This window comes from Phacochoerus africanus, chromosome 5 (genome assembly GCF_016906955.1).
Source record: "Phacochoerus africanus isolate WHEZ1 chromosome 5, ROS_Pafr_v1, whole genome shotgun sequence".
NCBI lineage: Eukaryota > Metazoa > Chordata > Mammalia > Artiodactyla > Suidae > Phacochoerus > Phacochoerus africanus.
The window spans coordinates 82,032,126-82,039,768 of record NC_062548.1 but is presented as its reverse complement, the minus strand read 5'-3'; the positions used below and the strand labels follow the sequence as shown (position 1 = coordinate 82,039,768).

General features: G+C 42.1%; 1 long non-coding RNA gene across 1 annotated transcript; it reads right to left on the bottom strand.

The window, feature by feature from the left end:
• Window positions 1-452: 452 nt before the first annotated feature.
• LOC125128019 (uncharacterized) lies at window positions 453-5,847 on the bottom strand. Its single transcript, XR_007135117.1, has 2 exons — window positions 5,337-5,847; window positions 453-1,960 (listed from the first exon to the last, which is right to left on the bottom strand). It is a non-coding gene; the product is annotated as an uncharacterized LOC125128019 (long non-coding RNA).
• Between the last annotated feature and the right edge of the window lie 1,796 nt (window positions 5,848-7,643).

Below are 7,643 nucleotides of genomic sequence, written 5' to 3'. Positions count from 1 at the left end.
AGTTCCTTGCCACTGCTGCAAGTCCCTATCCACTATGTCACACTGCCTTCTACAGTATTTGCAAATACATGAGTGCCTAATGCTTGGTCCAAACAACAAATGCTAAGGACCTCCAGGTCCAGATAGTCAAGGGTAGCTTCATTGCAAAAGCGAGAGCTGTTTCTGCTTTGAAAATATAGAAATGAACTAAAAGGTAATCCTGATGTTAGGTACTATAGCTACAACTACCTTCGAACAGAGGAATGTCTGCTTCTCAGGCTAAATAGCAAGAACGTTTAGTCCAGATAGAAACTGCCCTGGACTAAATCAAAATGCCATATCTCGCAGTATATTAACTTCACATTTAGCTGTAAAGTTAGGCTAGATATTAAAAAATTAGGAATCCATAGCAGGTCTTTTATTTGTGTCTGCTTAGGTTTAGATTTGCTTCTGAGAGAAAATACGAGAGAGAATGTGATGCAGAAGTGGTCACTTTAATACAAATACTTCCGCTTAACCAGTTTCAGTATGACCATTCCAGCTCCCAAAATTCTATTTGCTTTCAGTGCCCACCCTTGATTCCCCCACTATGAGGAAAGAGCTGATTGTCTTCAGGTCTTATTGTAATGAAACATCTTATTTGTGAGTTTTATATCAATAGGGAAGTGATTACAGAACAAGGCTGTGCTCTACAACTTTTGGTAATCTGAACCTTTGAGAGCAAGGCACTGCGTTTTCGTTTCTATTGGTATTGCACTAACTCTGTGGCATTAAATGGAGGAGATGATGGTGTTGCCATTGAGATGAGAAGCAGGACTGTGGGCATGGCTCTTTCAGGACCTCCATACACCTGCCAAACTCTCCCTCCATGGATGCTTTAAATGGAGCAATACTTTTGCTGAGGCTTTTTTTTTTTTTTATGTCACCTCCAAGTTTTCTATTTCTTCCATGTTTATTTATATCACATCAATTCATCTTACTGAAGAGAGGAGATGTGATGTAACAGTTGAGAACAAAGACTTTGGAGGCAAGTGGGTCAACATCATCATGTTTCAGTTACATGATCTTGGGGAAGTCATTTTATTTCTCTGAGCTGACTCTGCAAAATAGGGAGATGACCCTTTCCATCCAGAGCTGCTGAGAGTTTAAAGGTAAAACTGTATGAAGGTACTTCACAAAATGCCTGCCTCAGTGCCAGTGCTCAAAAAGGAGTGGCTAGTATTACTCTTGATTTTGTCTTTCATGATTCTAGTTTCTTGGTGGAAAAGTCATGATAATTTTTTTCTTCAACACATACCCAACAAGATTATACCAGCATTTTCTAACCACCAACATAAGTCACAGAAGCAAATGTTCTTGCTTCAGGTTTATTCCTCTCCATGTCCTGCTTGTGGGTGATCTTTCCAATCTTCCCACTTATTTTGTCCTCTGCCCCTTTACCATCCACTGTTAGAATTAGGGTAGAAAATGTGGGCATATTACTACAGTTTTTAGCTTAGTAAACATCCCACATAATTCCATAACACTAGGCGGTTTCTCTTTAAAAACAAAACAAAAACCCAAACTCGTGTATAGACCAAAAAACATCTTTGATGACAGGATTTAAAAAAATTTTTTTCAACCAGTCATGCAATGTACAAATAAGACAACTCTGAGACTCTTTGAGGACAAACTAGCAGGAACTGAGGAAACATTTTACAGACTGAAATTTCCATTTAAATTTTTGGCTTCGACCTGAGTGAATAAAAGAATAAGAATGCTGAATGGAGTTCCTTGGTGGTCTGGTGGCTTGGATTTGGCACTTTCACCTCTGCTGCCAGGTTCAATCCCTGGTCTGAGAACTTCAAGCTGTGGCACACTCAGGCTCTGGACCAGCTCATCGCCACTCTCCACTCCTGCCTTGGCCATGCCCTCAGCCTAGAAGTCCTTCCCTTCCCGGGGGATGAACACATTCATGGTCCTATTAGAAGAGGTGGTAGATCTAAAAAAGGAAACCAAAATGTGGTAAAAACACAATTTGGGAAATCACTGGCAAATCAAGCTTCAAGTCTGACCTCTAATATGTTCTGGATGCCAGCCCCTGAGTAAATCATTCAGCTTTATTTTTTCTATTTTGGTCACCCGAGGCAAAGGGAGTTCCCAGGCCAGGGATCAAATCCGAGCCACAGTTGTGACCTATGCCACGCTGCAGCAATTCTGGATCCTTTAACCCACTGTGCCAGGCCAGGGATCAAATTTGTCCCAGTGCTCCAGAGATGCTCCTAATCCCACAGCAGGAACTCACCACAGCAGGAATGCCTCATTTAGCTTCTTGAGCCCAATGAGCTTATCCATAAAACAGTGCTTCATAATCACATATTTATTGAATACTTGGTAAGTGCCAGGCATTGTTCTATGTATCAATTATATCACAGAAGGGAGTTAGAGGAAGTGGGTGAAGGATGTGGGTACAGAGTCCAGTTTTAAAATAGGTCAGGCAAGGGTTCACTTAGAAGGTAACATCTGCATGAATATTTGAAGGAAGTGAGGGAGTGAGCCTTGAAGGTATCTGGAGGGAAAAGGTTCCAAACAGAGAAGAGTAACTAGTGCAAAGGCACTGAGGTAGGAGGGAGCCTGATGTGCTGGAAGAACAGCAGGGAGAACATGGTAGCTGGAGCCGGTGAGGAAGCACACAGTAGTGGAGAGAGAGTGAGAGGGGAACAAGAGGGAACTAAGTTGTGTGCAGTCTTGGAGGTCACAGTGAGGACTTGGGTTTTCTCTGTGAGAGGATGGGAAGTCCTTGGAGGGTCATGAGCCAAGGACTCATATTTTGGAAGTATCACTTTGGCTGTATTGAGAACAGACTGTAGGTATGAAGCAGGGACACAGGTTAGGAGGTTCAGGTGAGAGAGAACAGTGGTTTGGCCTCATGGAGGTGCTGGATTCTGGACATATCTTGAAAGAAAGGAGAGGGTCTGCTGATGGATTTGACTGAGCATGAGAGAAAGAAAATAGTCAAGAAGGAGGCCTCTGAGGTTTTCAGTCTGAATACTTAGAAGAATTGTATTGCTATTAATGAAGATGGGAAAGCTTGAAGCGGAAGCAGTTTGGGGTTGGGGTTGGGGGGAAGATGGAGAATTTAGTGATAGATAATAATGATATCTGCCCTGCCTAGCTCATGGGATTAAATGTGATGATTCATGCATAATTTAGCCTCCCGATATGCCTTACAGTTCCTAGTATTCAAAGACTCTCCCTTCCTATGCAGAAGTAATCTGTTCTATGCAGAGTCATATGGTTCCAGGTGGTGGTGGGTAAAGAGTTCCTATGCAGAGTCATGTGGACTCTTGGATCTGACAGGTATTATCTGAGCTATATTTAGATGGATATTTTAGGATGAGTCCTCACAACCATGACTCAAGTATGACTTAACAGTTAATACCTTTATTTCTCCCTAGCAAAATATTGTTTCTAATTTTTCTTTTATATAGCAACTGATGTTGCCATGCAGATCTCTTGGTTGCTATGAGATGGTAACATTGCTCTGCCCTACTATTGGCCTGGGCCTCCTAAGCTGTGTGGTTCTCACGTGGGGGCTGACACTGAGCTGTTACTATGGTGAACTTCATGATTCCCTTTGATTGGTGGATTTCAGAAATAGGTCATCAGTGGAATTCATTATATTTTGCAAGTAAAAATGAAAAATAAGTATCATAACTTTTCCTGTCACCAACATGAAGGAAATATGACACTTAATGACGTAATGAATCACTATCGGAGGATTCAGGAACCTTTTGAGAACTGAAAAGTGATGATAATCCTGTGCTAAATTTTGATGGGAAATAGCTTCCTTCTTGTGTTGATTATTCAGAGTTAGGGACATCAGGCTGATCAGAGTTGGGGTGGACTGGGAAGAGGTACGTGGATTGAAGTGGAAACTTCTGGAGTTCCCGTCGTGGTGCAGTGGCTAACGAATCCGATTAGGAATCATGAGGTTGTGAGTTCGATCCCTGGCCTTGCTCAGTGGGATGGGGATCCAGTGTTGCCGTGAGAGCTACGGTGTAGGTTGCAGACGCGGCTCAGATCCCCGCGTTGCTGTGGCTCTGGCATAGGCCAGTGGCTACAACTCATATTGGACCCCTAGCCTGGGAATCTCCATATGCCGCAAGAGTGGCCCTAGAAAAGGCAAAAAAAAAAAAAAAAAAAAGGCAAAAAAAAAGAAAGAAAGAAAAGAAAAAAAGAGAGAGAGAGAAAAAAAAGGAAACTTCCTTCTCTCTCTAGCATTAAGGTGATGCTGGGAGCCTGAGTATGGAGGGTAGGAGGGATGCGGGCTCCAGGCAGACCAAGGGTCCCTGGATGGTGCTAAGACTTGAGTCATCAGACTGTCCTCCAGAGAGGAAAGCCACTGAGTGCTCCTGGCTGGACATGGCTTTAGATGCAGGGGTCTGAGGGTCCAAGCAAAGCCTGTGCTAGTTGAATCCTCCTGTCTCCTACCCCTCTCCCCAGCATTACTCAGATGGTAGGCGTGTCCTGTAGGCTCAGGCTTCTGCTCATTTCTGCTCTCAACAAATGGGAAAAGAGGATGGAGGTTTCAGTTTTACCCTACTAATTTTGTAACCTAACTTCTTTCTTTACAAGAAAAAGGGGAAAGCTGGAAGAACCTGGGAGGAGGAGTGAATTATCTTAAGTACATCTTAACTGCCTTTCTCCAGCACCTGAATAACAGGTCCTGTTTGCAGTGGTGGGTGAAGGAATGGAGTGGGGGTGGGGATGAGGCTGTGTGGGAGCAGGAGAGTCAGGGAGCCCCCAAACAGAATAGGTGACTGGTTAGGGTGCTAGGGCTAATATCTGACATCCAGAGCAGATCATTTCTAATACCTCCTTCCTATATAACGAAATTAATTTTAGTAAAATCACACAATGAAACCAATAATCACAGCCAGAAAATTTCTCTTATGAACCTATGCATTACATCAATAAAAAAATAAAAATAAGGAGTTCCCGTCGTGGCGCAGTGGTTAACGAATCCGACTAGGAACCATGAGGTTGAGGGTTCAATCCCTGCCCTTGCTCAGTGGGTTAACGATCTGGCGTTGCCTGAGCTGTGGTGTAGGTTGCAGATGCGGCTCAGATCCCGCGTTGCTGTGGCTCTGGCGTAGGCTGGCGGCTACAACTCCGATTCGACCCCTAGCCTGGGAACTTCCATATGCCGCGGGAGCGGCCCAAAGAAATAGCAAAAAGACAAAAAATAAATAAATAAGTAAATAAATAAAAATAAAATAAAGGTCATAATCTAAAAAAAAGAAAAAGAGTTATGGAATAATACTTTCAATTTCATGAATGTATTTTTGAAGAAAAAGACGAAAACTTAGACTTACCTATTGGTCTTTTATAGTAATGAATAGCAATTGCTATAGTTTCTGTTTTTGCAATTAACTTCTGCACATTTGTCAATGACTGTCAAACTCCTTTTTCTTCCCATATTCATGATGTGTTGATCCATCTTTGATCAAAGAACATTTTTCATTAATTTTAATTTCAGAAGCTCTCTTTCACCTGAAGTAAGAGTTTAAATAAATAGGAAAAGTCTTCAACATAAGGATACATTTGGCAGAGATGCATAAAAATCGCATTTGACAATAAATGCCAGAAACTTTAAACACAATAAAAACTCCATGTGGTCACACAGAATGACAGAATTGAAGTAACTCAAGTTCTGTTTGTCTCTACCATCATTGTGCTATCATTGTTGATTTTGAATCAATTGTCTGAATTGAATTTGAAGGAATCTGAAGGACCAAAGAGGCTGATCACGAATGCTCAAAGCAAGCTTTCTTATGCAGTTACTCTCAAAATAAATGCAGAGGAGTTCCCGTCGTGGTGCAGTGGTTAACGAATCCGACTAGGAACCATGAGGTTGCAGGTTCGGTCCCTGCCCTTGTTCAGTGGGTTAACGATCCGGCGTTGCCCTGAGCTGTGGTGTAGGTTGCAGACGCGGCTCGGATCCCGCGTTGCTGTGGCTCTGGCGTAGGCCGGTGGCTACAGCTCCGATTCAACCCCTAGCCTGGGAACCTCCATATGCCGCGGGAGTGGCCCAAGAAATAGCAACAACAACAACAAAGACAAAAAGACAAAAAATAAATAAATAAAATAAATAAATAAAATAAATGCAGAGTTAATTCTCTGAATCAACTTCAACACAGAATATGTTTACTAAAGAAGAAGCAATAGAAAATGTGTTAAACTGCAGCTTACATTTATACTGTTAAAACTCAACAGCAATTGCAGCATTTTTTTTTTTTTTTTTTTCTGGTGAGCGGTGAGCAGTTTTTTACCGGCATTGTTTAGAATTGCTTGCCATGGTGATAATAGGAAGCAGACTGGATTTCTAGCTGGTTTTATTTGTTTTTAGGTCTTTTCCAGGCCAGGCACCCTTGGGTGGTCTGCCCCTGGGTGGACCACTCCTCCCGTCCCTGGCACCACACTGAGGTATAATTGCTTGTGCTGGATCCAAAGCATAATAAATGACAATAATGCATGGGGGTTGAAGGGATGACAGAGGCACAGAGAGGCAATTACCTGGTCCATTCTCTGACCCTGATACGACCAAGTGGATTTTTTTTTTCACTTCCTACTCTTAGAATAAAAGGGAAAAACAATCAAGCATCATTAGCTTAAATATCCTTCTTTCGCATAAAAACATTAGTGATTCCCACAGCTTTGCAGGCTGCTTGTGTAGCTCTTATGTGATCTGACATTTCTCCTCTGAACTTTTTGCCATTTTGTTCTACTCCGTGGCATTGGTTGTGACCCCTAATTTCATTTTGCACTGAACTCAGCACTGACTTTATCTTTACTAATAAAACATGTGACATGCTTTGCTGAGTCTTCAGAACTGGTTTAGTCATGGAGGCAGAGGCATTGGAGGTGTGAAGGTGCTGGAACCATTATGAGGGCTAAAATGATTGGTAAGGGAAGGAGGAAGGAAAAATAGCAGAAGTCATGACTTATCCTTCTAGGTTTGTTATGTATGACACTCCTCTTTTTCCCCCCCCTGTCACCGCATCAGACAGATATATTTAGATCCACTCTTGCATTAATAGATGGTTTTCTGGAAAGGGTGATTTAAAAGCACTGGTGGCTGAACTTCTAACATTAGTTCTGTATACTCTTTTAGGTTAAATATTGTTTGCTCTGCACAAGCTTCTGGAAAGCAGCTATCTCTGGAGTGTAGGTACCTCTGGGAGAAGTAGCACATCAAGTCTCTAACACTTTAGCATAAATGAGTGCTTTCGATTGCTTTCTCTGTTAACTATTAGCAGGATGGGGATTCTGAGAAAATAAAAAGTCATGAAGACATGTCTCAACTCTGCCCGGCACAACCCTGAATGTGTATGTTTGCTTTAAGGAATTCCAATTTGCTCTCTGAGGATAAACAACAAAAAGATCCACCCTGTTGATAAGAGGTCTGAAGGAAATTCATAGCTAAAGAATAACATGTTTGGGAGTTCCCTTGTGGCTCAGTGGGTTAAAGATCCATGTCACTCCTGTGGCTCTGTTACTGCAGTGGTGTGGGTTCAATCCCTGGCCTGGGATATTCTGCATGCCTTGGGTGTGGCCAAAAATAAATAAATACATAAAAGAACAACATGTTTTAATTTAATTTTTCTCCCAAGAACCGGAAT